Here is a 12,592-nt window from a genome sequence, read left to right as displayed (position 1 = left end):
GTGTAACGACATTCCTCTCAACAGCGAGTAGTTCGCCTTCCGCAATGTTCGTACATGCACTGACAATGCGCTGACGCATGTTGTCAGGCGTTGTCGGTGGATCACAAAAGCAAAAATCCTTCAACTTTCCCCACAGAAAGAAATCCGGGGACATCACATCTGGTGAACGTGCGGGCCATGGTATGGTTCTTCGATGACCAATCCACCTGTCTTGAAATATGCTACTCAATACCGCTTCAACTGCACGCGAGCTATGTGCTGAACATCCATCATGTTGGGCCATTCTGTCATGCAGTGAACCATCTTGTAACATTACGTAGGAAATCAGCATACATTGCACCATTTAGATTGTCATCGATAAAATGGGGACCAATTATCTATCCTTCCTCCCATAATGCCGCACCATACATTAACTCGCCAAGGTCGCTAATGTTCCACTTGTCGCAGCCATCGTGGATTTTCTGTTGCCCAATAGTGCATATTATGCTGGTTTACATTACCACTGTTGGTGAATGACGCTTTGTCGCTAAATAGAACGTGTGCAAAAAAATCTGTCACTGTCCCGTAATTTCCCACTGGCAGAACTGTACACGATGTTCAAAGTCGTCACCATGCAGTTCCTGGCGCATAGAAATATGGTATGGGTGCAATCGATGTTGATGTAGCATCCTCAACACCGACGTTTTTGAGATTCCCGATTCTCGCGCAATTTGTCTGCTACTGATGTGCGGATTAGCTGCAACAGCAGCTAAAACACCTACTTGGGCATCATCATTTGTTGCAGGTCGTGGTTGACGTTTCACATGTGACTGAACACTTCCTGCTTCCTTAAATAACATAACTATCTGGCGAACGGTCCAGACACTTGGATGATGTCATCCAGGATATCGAGCAGCATACATAGCACACGCCCGTTGGGCATTTTGATCACAATAGCCATACATCAACACGATATCAACCTTTTCCGCAATTGGTAAATGGTCCATTTTAATACGGGTAATGTATCACGAAGCAAATACCGTCCGCACCGGTGGAATGTCACGTGTTACCACATACTTATACATTTGTGACTATAACGCACCATATATCACAAAGCGAAAAAAGTGGTCCAACTAAAACATTCATATTTCTTTACATACTACACGAATATGTAATAAAAAATGGGGGTTTCTATTTAAAAAAACGCAGTTGATATCCATGTGACCTATGGCAGCACCATCTAGCAGACCAACCATAGCACCATCTGGTTTCCCCTATCAAGCTAGACGAGTTTTGTTCTTTGTAGTTTTTTCGTTTGCTGCTTATTTCGTGAGATATTTGGCCCAGTCACTATCAATGGACCATCCTGTATAAACACGAAACTAGCTAGATTCGCATTCATGTGATATCTCAACACGGGTATGTAAATCTGATCCATGCTGATTTGAAATTATTTTGTATTTTTTCTTTTCTTTTTCTTCAGTGTTTAGTTCAGTATCCCCTAGCATGTTCTCTGCTCATGGTTAAATGTTTACGTTTTTGGAAAAGTTTAAGTTGTTGATGTTAAAAGACTGTTGTTATTCTATTATTGTTCTACATTAAGAGGGATGTAATGGATTTTAGTCCAAAAAATCAATTTTTCAAAAATATTATTTTCTTGATCTTCACAGTTTAATCCATGTTGTGTGTTAATTTTATCATGATAGCAGCTTTAGAAAGGACTTCAAATTCGTGACACTTGCCTGCTGTATTTCTTTGTTGATAGTCTTTGGGTGTCGATGTACTGCATTTTTATATTAAAAAAAAAAAAAAAATGGGAGGTGGAAGTTCGACACTGACTACTGTAAATGATGTAGCCGACTGTTGCACAGTTACTTTTCACAGTTCATCACTTTCTCTGTTCACAACCCCACAATGTTACACAGTTATATGGCCAGTTAACTATTGGTTAACTTTTGATAAGCCTCATTAATAGTTTGCACAATAGTTTACTGTTGAACATCTATGAGCAGTAAAAACCTAACCACACAGTTCTTGCAGAATAATACGGTATATGTGAGGCTATTGAACAGACACTGTCATTATTTTAATGCACGGCCTATTTGTGTTACACTTATATCACAGTTAAATTGATGCATTGTTGTTGATCTAACCAATACAGGTTTCTCGTCTGAAAATCAGCCATCGACTGACTGTCTTGGGACCAAAAATGGATCCTATATATCCTCACAATAATAGGCACTGAAACTGTACATTGTTTGATGTTTAATTTACAGAAATTACAATTAAAAAATAACTGAATATATGGAAAAATTCCTTCTTTAACAGTTTCTTCTTCCACAAAGGTCAGGCCGAATTATTTCTATAAGTAATGAAATTAACAGATATAGTTACACCAAAAATGCTTTTGATGAATCTGGTAATTATTTTGGAATTAAATAAGTGCTGGTTTGCTAATATATTTTCGGATAGAGCCAAATAAATATTTTAAGAATCCTAGTGGTTCTTCTTCTAAATGTTTATAGTTAGTACACAATTTATATTTGTTTATAAGTCAACAACAGAATTTAAGTAATGAAACTATTACTGATTGCACCCTACAACAGAAGATATTAGCTAGGCATTGTCAAAATAAATTAGGAAATTGATTACGTACTCAATACTAAGCACAAAAATGGATCTGGTGATATATTTCTTAAGACTGAGGGCCAAATTTTCTCTCTTATAAAAATGCAGATTATTCTCATGTATGTTAATGGTGTTAGTCAAAAATGAAAAAAATGAGTTTTAGGAGGCAGATGGCAAAACTAGAGAAGAAGTAGAGAGATCCCAGCTCGCTTTGTCACAAATTTTTAAACTGATTGGGAAACTGCTTGCTTCAATGGAATTTTTGTCAATGTGAATGCTATTTTGTTTCGATATCCTTGGCTGCCATTTATATTTCTGGCTGACATCTAAATCTTTGCCTGAAAACTTTCTTGCATTTGGTTTATGTACATTTTGACACTACTAACACATATTAGTAGATGACAGGCTGAATTCTCAAACCTTTATGTGGAAGGCAACATTTATCATAATGGGTTGTGGAAAAAACTGTGTTTAGGAAATTGAGGTTTCATGGAAATTGGTGTACCAACAAAAAAGGAAGCAGCTTGAAATGAAGATCATAATCTTTCAGCTTCAGCATCGAAACTTGGAACAAGAAAATTGTGCAGTTGCATGAATGATGTTGATATGGATTCCACAGGATTAAGACTTATTATTTAGAGTTTCCTTGCCAGGCTATGAAGTCTTCATGTTCATGTGTTAGCTGTAAAAATACAGAATGCATGATTGTTGTTGAAGAAAGAAGAGTGGGATTAGCTTTTGATTTTAAATTAATTTGCAATTAGTGTGGCTATGAATTTTCATTTTCCTCCTCCAAAACAACTGACACTGGTACTTAAGAAAACAATTTAAGGTTAGCATATACTCTGAGATGCTTTGGACATGGCGGGGAAGTAGGTAATTTTTTGTGTGGTTTTCTGAACATGCCTCCATTTGTGCATGGTATGAAAAAAAATAAATTAAGAAATGTCTGATGCTGTATACAATACTGCCAAACTTTCTATGAATAAAGCAGTGGAAGATTTGGGACAGTTAATCTCCTACAAATGTCATTGACCTGTGTGTTTCTGTAGATAGGGACAGGATGAGAAGGAGTCACACATCTCTGTATGGAGTTGCATCTGTTATTGACTAGCTAAAGGTTTGGATGTAAAAATTATGTCTAAATACTGCCACCTATGTGAAACAAGGAAAATGCCCAACAATGAAGACAGTGAGAAACTGGCAAGAACACCATGGAGTAGCATTCTCTAAAAATTATAGTGGCTCAAGTGGAGGCATGGAGGCTGCTGCAGTTGTGAGGATGTTCCCAAGATCTGGGGACTAGTATGGTGTTAAATATACTAAATACCTTGGTGATGGGGACTCCTCTTTGCTCAAAGCTGTAGCAGATAAAAATCCATACAATACAACAATAGAAAAGTTGGAATGTGTTGGCCACATCCAAAAGAGGCTTGGTGGTAGACTTCATCGCTTGCTGAAAGAGAAGAAAGGTGAAGTACTTGAGGATGGAAAACCACTAGGAGGAAAAGGAAGACTTAGTCTGAAAGGAATTGATTTTCTTTAGTTATTTTATGGAAGAGCTATCAGGAAAATCACGCGTAATTTAGAGGCAATGAGGCATGCTGTGTTGGCAATTTTTTTCCGCAAACTATGCCGTGACCAAACACCAATGCACAATCTGTGTCTGAAAGATGATTGGTGTAAATTCAACAACAGAAATCTGCATAAACACTTATCACCGGAACCTTTTACGAATGCAATGAAGCCTACATTCAGGTTTCTTGCAAACCCAGATTTATTGAGGAAGTGTCTTCACGGAAAGGCACAAAATCCAAATGAAAGCCTCAATAATTTAATTTGGATTAGATGCTCAAAAAGGACATTCTGTGGACTTGAAGTACTCAAAATAGGTGTCTGTGATACAGTTTTATGTTACAATAACGGAAATAATGGCAGAATTGAAGTGTTGAAGATAGTTGGTATAGATCTTGGTGCATTTCAACAAAAGCATTTTACACCATCAACGAAAGCAGGGTCAAGAAAGCTAACAGATCGGTGTCTTACCTGCAAATGCAGGCTGGCAGATTCAAAGAGGAGGGAAGAGAAACCTGGAGGATTAGGAGTATCAGTATGGAGGATTTTAAAATTGAGTTAAGCTTACAAGTAGAAGTATGAGAAGATAACCTTTGAACCTCATTTTCTCTGTTTTACATTTTTTACGTTATTAGAAGCCTTTTCATGAAGCACATGTGCTAATGCTATGAAATTTTCGGGAACTGTTTTCAACATGTTGCTGTCTCCCTGGAAATAAAAAATACAAGATCCTGCAATTACATTCTGATTTTCAGATGATAGCATGTAGAAAAAAAGTTAATTTTCTATGCGCAAAATTAAAAACTCTGTTGATGGCACAATTTGTACCATAAATTTATATCTGTAGTTTAGTGGTCTTATAACCACATGACACTACAATAAAATTTTTAGATTAATTGTATGATTAGAATTTGAGTTATGGCTTTTTATGAAAAAGGCAATAAAAATTGAAAATTCAAATTTGTGACAAAATATTAATCCTGCATATTTTATTATATTTTTCCGTTAAAACACAGTTCTTTTGCTTTACACATGCAAAATTTTAGATTTGTACTTTAATAAAAATGGCTGTAATGAGTTTTTAAATAAATGTTTTCATTTTCCATTACATCCCCCATTAATGAAAGTGAGGTAGACAGGGATGCGTTCTGAAGCTGTGTATGCAACGAGCTTGAAACATTTTAAAAATATAATCTGGTTTCTGCTTGTGGACACTGTTTCGAAACATGTTTTGAAATACGCAAACAATTATCTGTAACAATGTTGGTATGGATTGAAGGAGCATAATTTTTCAAGCGGCTGTTATATGTCACTGGCTCACCGCTGCAAGACACTATTGCATTTATATACGTCGCATTGTGTCTGGTGTACAGAGTTGACCTATGTTGTTTTTTCACTTGTAGTGAGTTTTCCCGAAAAAAAAAAAATGGAGTGGTCAATGCAGAACACTGTTGAGTTATTACATATCGCTGTATCAGGCTGAGATATGTTAGTTGAACATGTGAAGCAAGCAGTAAAAAAACAGCACAAAATAGGTCCACTATAGAGAATTGCTGCCATGATCATTTTCCTGTCACATTCACAAGCAAACCAGAAAATAAAGACATTTTTAAGGAAGTAATTTTTATGATTTATGTGGAATCATACCAACTTAATAAAAATTTGAAAATAAGCACATTTAACTATGTTTTTCTTTTTCTTACCATTACACAAACCTTTAGGGCTTCCACCAGTGTCAACCTAATTTCAGGTACTATTTGAAAGCCAAAATCAGTGGATGACATTGAAGAAAAGATATGAAAACCAGAGCCATCTTGCATATTCATCTTGTGTAGGAAGTTATTACATCCAGTTCTTCTCTGTGTATTTTTGTCCACCACCAACTACAAGGCATTTTACTTTGTTTGTGTGAACTTTCTTAGAGTATTAATACACTCCTGGAAATTGAAATAAGAACACCGTGAATTCATTGTCCCAGGAAGGGGAAACTTTATTGACACATTCCTGGGGTCAGATACATCACATGATCACACTGACAGAACCACAGGCACATAGACACAGGCAACAGAGCATGCACAATGTCGGCACTAGTACAGTGTATATCCACCTTTTGCAGCAATGCAGGCTGCTATTCTCCCATGGAGACGATCGTAGAGATGCTGGATGTAGTCCTGTGGAACGGCTTGCCATGCCATTTCCACCTGGTGCCTCCGTTGGACCAGCGTTCGTGCTGGACGTGCAGACTGCGTGAGACGACGCTTCATCCAGTCCCAAACATGCTCAATGGGGGACAGATCCGGAGATCTTGCTGGCCAGGGTAGTTGACTTACACCTTCTAGAGCACGTTGGGTGGCACGGGATACATGCGGACGTGCACTGTCCTGTTGGAACAGCAAGTTCCCTTGCCAGTCTAGGAATGGTAGAACAATGGGTTCGATGACGGTTTGGATGTACCGTGCACTATTCAGTGTCCCCTCGACGATCACCATTGGTGTACGGCCAGTGTAGGAGATCGCTCCCCACACCATGATGCCGGGTGTTGGCCCTGTGTGCCTCGGTCGTATGCAGTCCTGATTGTGGCGCTCACCTGCACGGCGCCAAACACGCATACGACCATCATTGGCACCAAGGCAGAAGCGACTCTCATCGCTGAAGACGACACATCTCCATTCGTCCCTCCATTCACGCCTGTCGCGGCACCACTGGAGGCGGGCTGCACAATGTTGGGGCATGAGCGGAAGACGGCCTAACGGTGTGCGGGACCGTAGCCCAGCTTCATGGAGACGGTTGCGAATGGTCCTCGCCGATACCCCAGGAGCAACAGTGTCCCTAATTTGCTGGGAAGTGGCGGTGCGGTCCCCTACGGCACTGCATAGGATCCTACGGTCTTTGTTGTGCATCCGTGCGTCGCTGCGGTCCGGTCCCAGGTCGACGGGCACGTGCACATTCCGCCGACCACTGGCGACAACATCGATGTACTGTGGAGACCTCACGCCCCACGTGTTGAGCAATTCGGCGGTACGTCCACCCGGCCTCCCGCATGCCCACTATACGCTCTCGCTCAAAGTCCGTCAACCGCACATACGGTTCACGTCCACGCTGTCGCGGCATGCTACCAGTGTTAAAGACTGCGATGGAGCTCCGTATGCAACGGCAAACTGGCTGACACTGACGGCGGCGGTGCACAAATGCTGCGCAGCTAGCGCCATTCGACGGCCAACACCGTGGTTCCTGGTGTGTCCGCTGTGCCGTGCGTGTGATCATTGCTTGTACAGCCCTCTCGCAGTGTCCGGAGCAAGTATGGTGGGTCTGACACACCGGTGTCAATGTGTTCTTTTTTCCATTTCCAGGAGTGTAGATCAATATCACATATCTTTCAGAGTTTCTTCATTAGTACATATCATTACAGTTTCTTCATCAATATACCTAATTTAGCAGACAATACAAAACTATATGACAAATTTACACCTACATATATACTCCACTTGTCACCAAGCGGTGTGTGGCAGAGGGCTCAATTCACACCAAAGTCATACCCCCCCCCCACCCCCGCCCCTCTGTTCCACTCACGGATTGCGCGAGGGAAAAATGACTGTCTGAACGCCTCAGGCTCTGAACCATGGAGATATAATACCTCCATGCTCTGAACGCCTCAGTACGAGCTCTAATTTGCCTTATCTTTGAATGGTGATCATTGCGCGATTTGAAAGTTGGTGGTAATAATATATGCTCTACATCCTCGGTGAAGATCAGATTTCGGAATTTAGTGAGCAGCCCCTTCCGTTTAGCAGGTCGTCTATCTGCAAGTGTGTCCCACTTCAAACTGTCTATGAGATTTGTAATGCTCTTGTGATGACTAAATGTACCAGTCATGAATCTTGCCGCTCTTCTTTGGACCCTCTCAATCTCTTAAATCAGACCAAACTGGTAAGGGTCCTATACAGATGAACAATACCCTAAGACTGGACGAACTAACGTATTGTAAGCAATTTCCTTTGTTAAAGGACTGCATTGCTTCAGGATTCTACCAATAAACAGAAATCTAAAGTTGGCCTTGTCTGGTACTTGTGTAATATGATCATTCCATTTAGTATCGTTTCAAATAGTCACACCCAGATACTTGACGGATGTTACCATTTCCAAAGACTGGGCATTTATTTTGTGCTCATACATTAATGGGGATTTTCGCCTTGTTATACACAGTAGATTACACTTACTAATATTGAGAGATAACTGCCAGTCATTACACCACACATTTATTTTCTGCAAATCCTCATTGATTTGTTCACAAGTTTAGTGTGATACTACTATCCTGTAGACTACAGCATCATCTGCAAATGGTCTAATGCTGCTGTCAATACCATCAACCAGATCGTTTATGTAAATCGTTAAAAACAGTGGACCTATTATGCTGCCCTGGGGCACACCTGAAGTTACGCTTGTTTCTGTTGAAGTCACCCCATTCAGGACAACACACTGCTCTCTGTCTGTTAAAAAACTTTCTATCCAACCGCATATGTCATCGGGTAGACTGTAAGCATGCACTTTTTGGAGAAAGCAACAGTGCGGAACTGCGTCGAACGTCTTTCGAAAGTCGAGAAACATCTCATCAACCTGGAAGTCGGTATCTAGAGCCTGTTTTATGATGCACAAAGAGGGCCAGCTGTGTCTCACATGACTGCTGTTTCCTAAAACCGTGCTGGTTTCTGCAGATGAGCTTCTCAGAGTCTAGAAAGGTCATTATGTCTGAACACAAAATATGTTCCATGATTCTACAACAAATCAATGTCAGTGGAATTGGGTGGTAGTTATGTGCATCCGATTTTCTCCCCTTTTTATAGATTGCTGTGACTTGGGGCTTCTTCCAGTCCCGTGGAACTTCCCGCTGTTCCAATGATCTCTGATAGATGATGGATAAGAATGGTGCTAGATTGTAGCATAGTGAACATAAAATGTTACGGGGATACTGTCAGGGCCAGATGCCTTTCTGGCATCTAAGGATCTTAACTGTTTCACAATCCCAGATACACTAGACAATCTGTCAGGCATCCTTGCATTTTTTCAATATATGAAAGGGGGAATGGTGCTGCAGCTAGGTTTAGAATTTTGGCCTTCTGTTTATCATCATCCATTACATTACCCGTACTGTAAGCAAGAGGAGGTATTGAATTATTTGTATCGTTCATAGATTTTATGTACAACCAAAATTTTTTGGTGTAGTTTTTAGAATCTGCAGATAAAATATTAGCTTAAAATTCGTTAAAAGAATCTCTCATTAACCTTTTGACAGCTGCTTTCATTAAACATAATTTCTGTTTGTCAGCGGGGCAGTGACTACGTTTGTGCAAAATTCTCTGCTTTCTCAGCAACTTCCTAATATGTTTGTTGTACCAAGGTGGATTCTTTCCCTCCCCTATATTTTTGCTAGGCACATACTTCTCTAGCACATGATGGACAATATCTTTAAGTTCTGAGCAAAGATGCTCAATATCTTTGTGTCCTACAGTGAAAGCTTGGAGCTGACTATGAAGATATTCATTAATGACACTTTTATTTGCTTTCCCAAACAAGAAAACTCTGCGCTGTTTCTTTGTCTTCTTGCAACTTCTACTGACATAGCCACAATGACATTATGGTCGCTAATACCTTCTTCTAAATTAACTTCCTCAAAAAGGTCAGGTCTGTTTGTCGCCAAGATAACTAATATGTTCGCATCTCAATTTTTATAACCAATTCCTCAAGGTTGTATGTTGAGAGCGCTCCTAGAAGAACTTCACACAAGTCTTTTATTCTGCCCCCTGTGATAAACGTGTAATTTTCCCAGTAAATGGATGCCAGATTAAAGTCTCCACCTATAACTAATGGATAATTTGGATATTTATTTCCTATATACCCAAGATTTTCCCTGAAACATTCTGCAACGTTTGTTGCAGATGCTGGTGGTCTATAAAAACATCCTAATACAATGGTCACTCCTTGTCTGATTGACTGCTTTATCGACTATTTCACAGTCTGACCCAGTATTGATCTCAACTGTGTTAAAACAGCTTTTAACTGCAATGGACACACCACCTCCTATAGCATCAGTCCTACCCTTCCTAAACATTGTCCACTCTGAGTTCAAAATTTCACTGCTATTTATGTCTGGTTTCAACCAGCTTTCAGTACCTAATACAATATTGTCAGGTAGAAGAAGGTGTAATTAGATGAATGACGAACACTAACTTCACTTAATGAAGGTTTATTCAGCACTTTCACATACAAGAACGCGGAGCGAACTGCCTCCGGCCAGAATACATACAGTACATATACAGCTACAGAACATTCCAGTACAATGATTCTTGACATTTGTGGATGCTTCTGAAATGTACTGAACCGAATATAGAAATTAAAACTGTACAGTCCAGGTGAGTTTTGAACTCATGACCCTCCATTCACCAGTTTAGTATCATAACCACAACACCACGGTGACACTCACCTTCTTCTGCGACATTGCTCCCTCCTTAAGAGAACAGCATCTTGGTGTTACGTTCTCCTAGTCTGGGAATGTGTCATCCGTCCTGCATAGTCCTGAGGGGGAAGTTCGGGTTGGTTACACCAAACAACCCCCATTTAGCAGTAGTTCATTTATTTACCACTTTACACACAAGCAAGGCTCACAAAGATCTGGCCATGGCAGAAGAGGCTGACGTGGAGGGAGTGGTCAGAGCATCGTGAGCCACGACAGAGAGTGGTCGTGGCCTGAAGGGGGGTAGAAGAAGGCTCGACATGAGCAGGCTTAAGTCTGTTGAGAGAGACTGTATCAGCTGAATCTTTCATCTGGATGTCATAGGTGTTGGCTGAGCGCCAGAGAACTCAGTGCGGACTGGTATATGGAGGTTGGAGGAGAGCACAGACAGTGTCATCTCAGAGCATGATGTACTCGCAATTGTCCAGAGATTTCGGGACGTGAACCTTAGGGTGGGAGTGGCTGGCAGGCAGAGGGATAAGGAGGTTGATGAAGTGGCGTCTGACGTGGTCCAGGAAGGAAGGTAAGTCAGACTGAGGGAGAGAAGAGGAAGGGCTCACGAGTTCGCCAGGGAGAACAATGTTCTGGCGGTATACGAACTCGGCTATTGTGCCTTTGAGGTCTTCCTTATAGATCGCACGAATGCCGAGTAGCACAAGGGGAAGGGCCTCCATCCATAGAGAGTTGTGGCATTGAAGAGCCGTCTTGGAAGTGTGGTGCCAGCGCTCAACTAGCCCGTTACTTTGCGGGGGATATGCTGTGGTATGGATGCACCAGATGCCGCAAATGTTACAAATCTTGTTGAACAGGGCCGACTCAAATTGTCTGCTCTGGTCAGTCGGGATGATAGCTGGACATCTGAAACGCAATACCCACGACTCGACTAAAGCTCGAGCAACAGTTTCTGCCATAATATTGGGGAGGGGGACAGCCTCAGCCTCAGCCTCGACCCAGCGAGTTGTTCGGTCGATAGATGAGAGAACATAACGAAAGCCGATAGAGGGGGGGAAATGGCCTACAATGTCAATATGAATATGTTGGAAATGCCCAGGAGGAATCGAAAAGGCGCCAAGGGGGGGGGGGGGGGGGTGAAGTGTGCTTGTGTACTTCTTTGCAGAATTGGCACGAGCGTGCCCATTGCTGGCAGTCCTTGTTGACATTGTAAGACGTCGTGGACTCCTGACCTTCATTGCTTACATATTCCGCCCTCACAATCATATTCCGCACATCAAGATGCTTCAGCCGAACCCAAACTCGATAAGATAAAGTCAATGTTGTATGAATTCATGTAAACAATATGCAAATAACAAGTAAATCGCAACTGCACCCCGAGATTGAATTACTCGAGGCTGGCGTACACACACACATTCAAGACACGTTGGTCACAAAAGCTTTTAGTTCGGGAGAGGCAAACTGCACGCCAGCAGGCCGGTCCCTTCAGAGGACGAGTCTACCTATCTACGTCAGCCGGCAACCGCCCATAGAGTAGACAGCGATTGCTCGTGTGAAAGGGAGAACGACCCCGTGTTCGGCTTAAAAGCAAATTCCGCTACATTGTTTGGGAGCACCCAGCCTACGCATTCTTTATGAACATAGCATGCAGTTTTAGAGGTTTTCACAGGGAGACAGCAAACGCCAAACGCCGATGCTATAGATTTCCGGATTGGTTGCCTTTAACGAAACGTCATTATTCCATTTTAGAAGAACAATGCTGATTGGCAGACGATATTCCTGATGCCTTGAGCTGAAGGAGTAATAGAAGAGACCGAAAGATATACCCCTTCACGTCTGGTGTGGAGAGGGGCCGTTCCGTTGTCGCTCTTGGAGCGAGAACGCGTAATCGGAGCATGTGCACTCGTATGTGTACTCAAAGACTGAGGAACAAGTCTCTCGTCAGTATTT

This window comes from Schistocerca cancellata, chromosome 2 (assembly GCF_023864275.1).
Source record: "Schistocerca cancellata isolate TAMUIC-IGC-003103 chromosome 2, iqSchCanc2.1, whole genome shotgun sequence".
In the NCBI taxonomy this organism is placed as follows: Eukaryota; Metazoa; Arthropoda; class Insecta; order Orthoptera; family Acrididae; genus Schistocerca; species Schistocerca cancellata.
Note: the sequence above shows the minus strand (reverse complement) of the source record.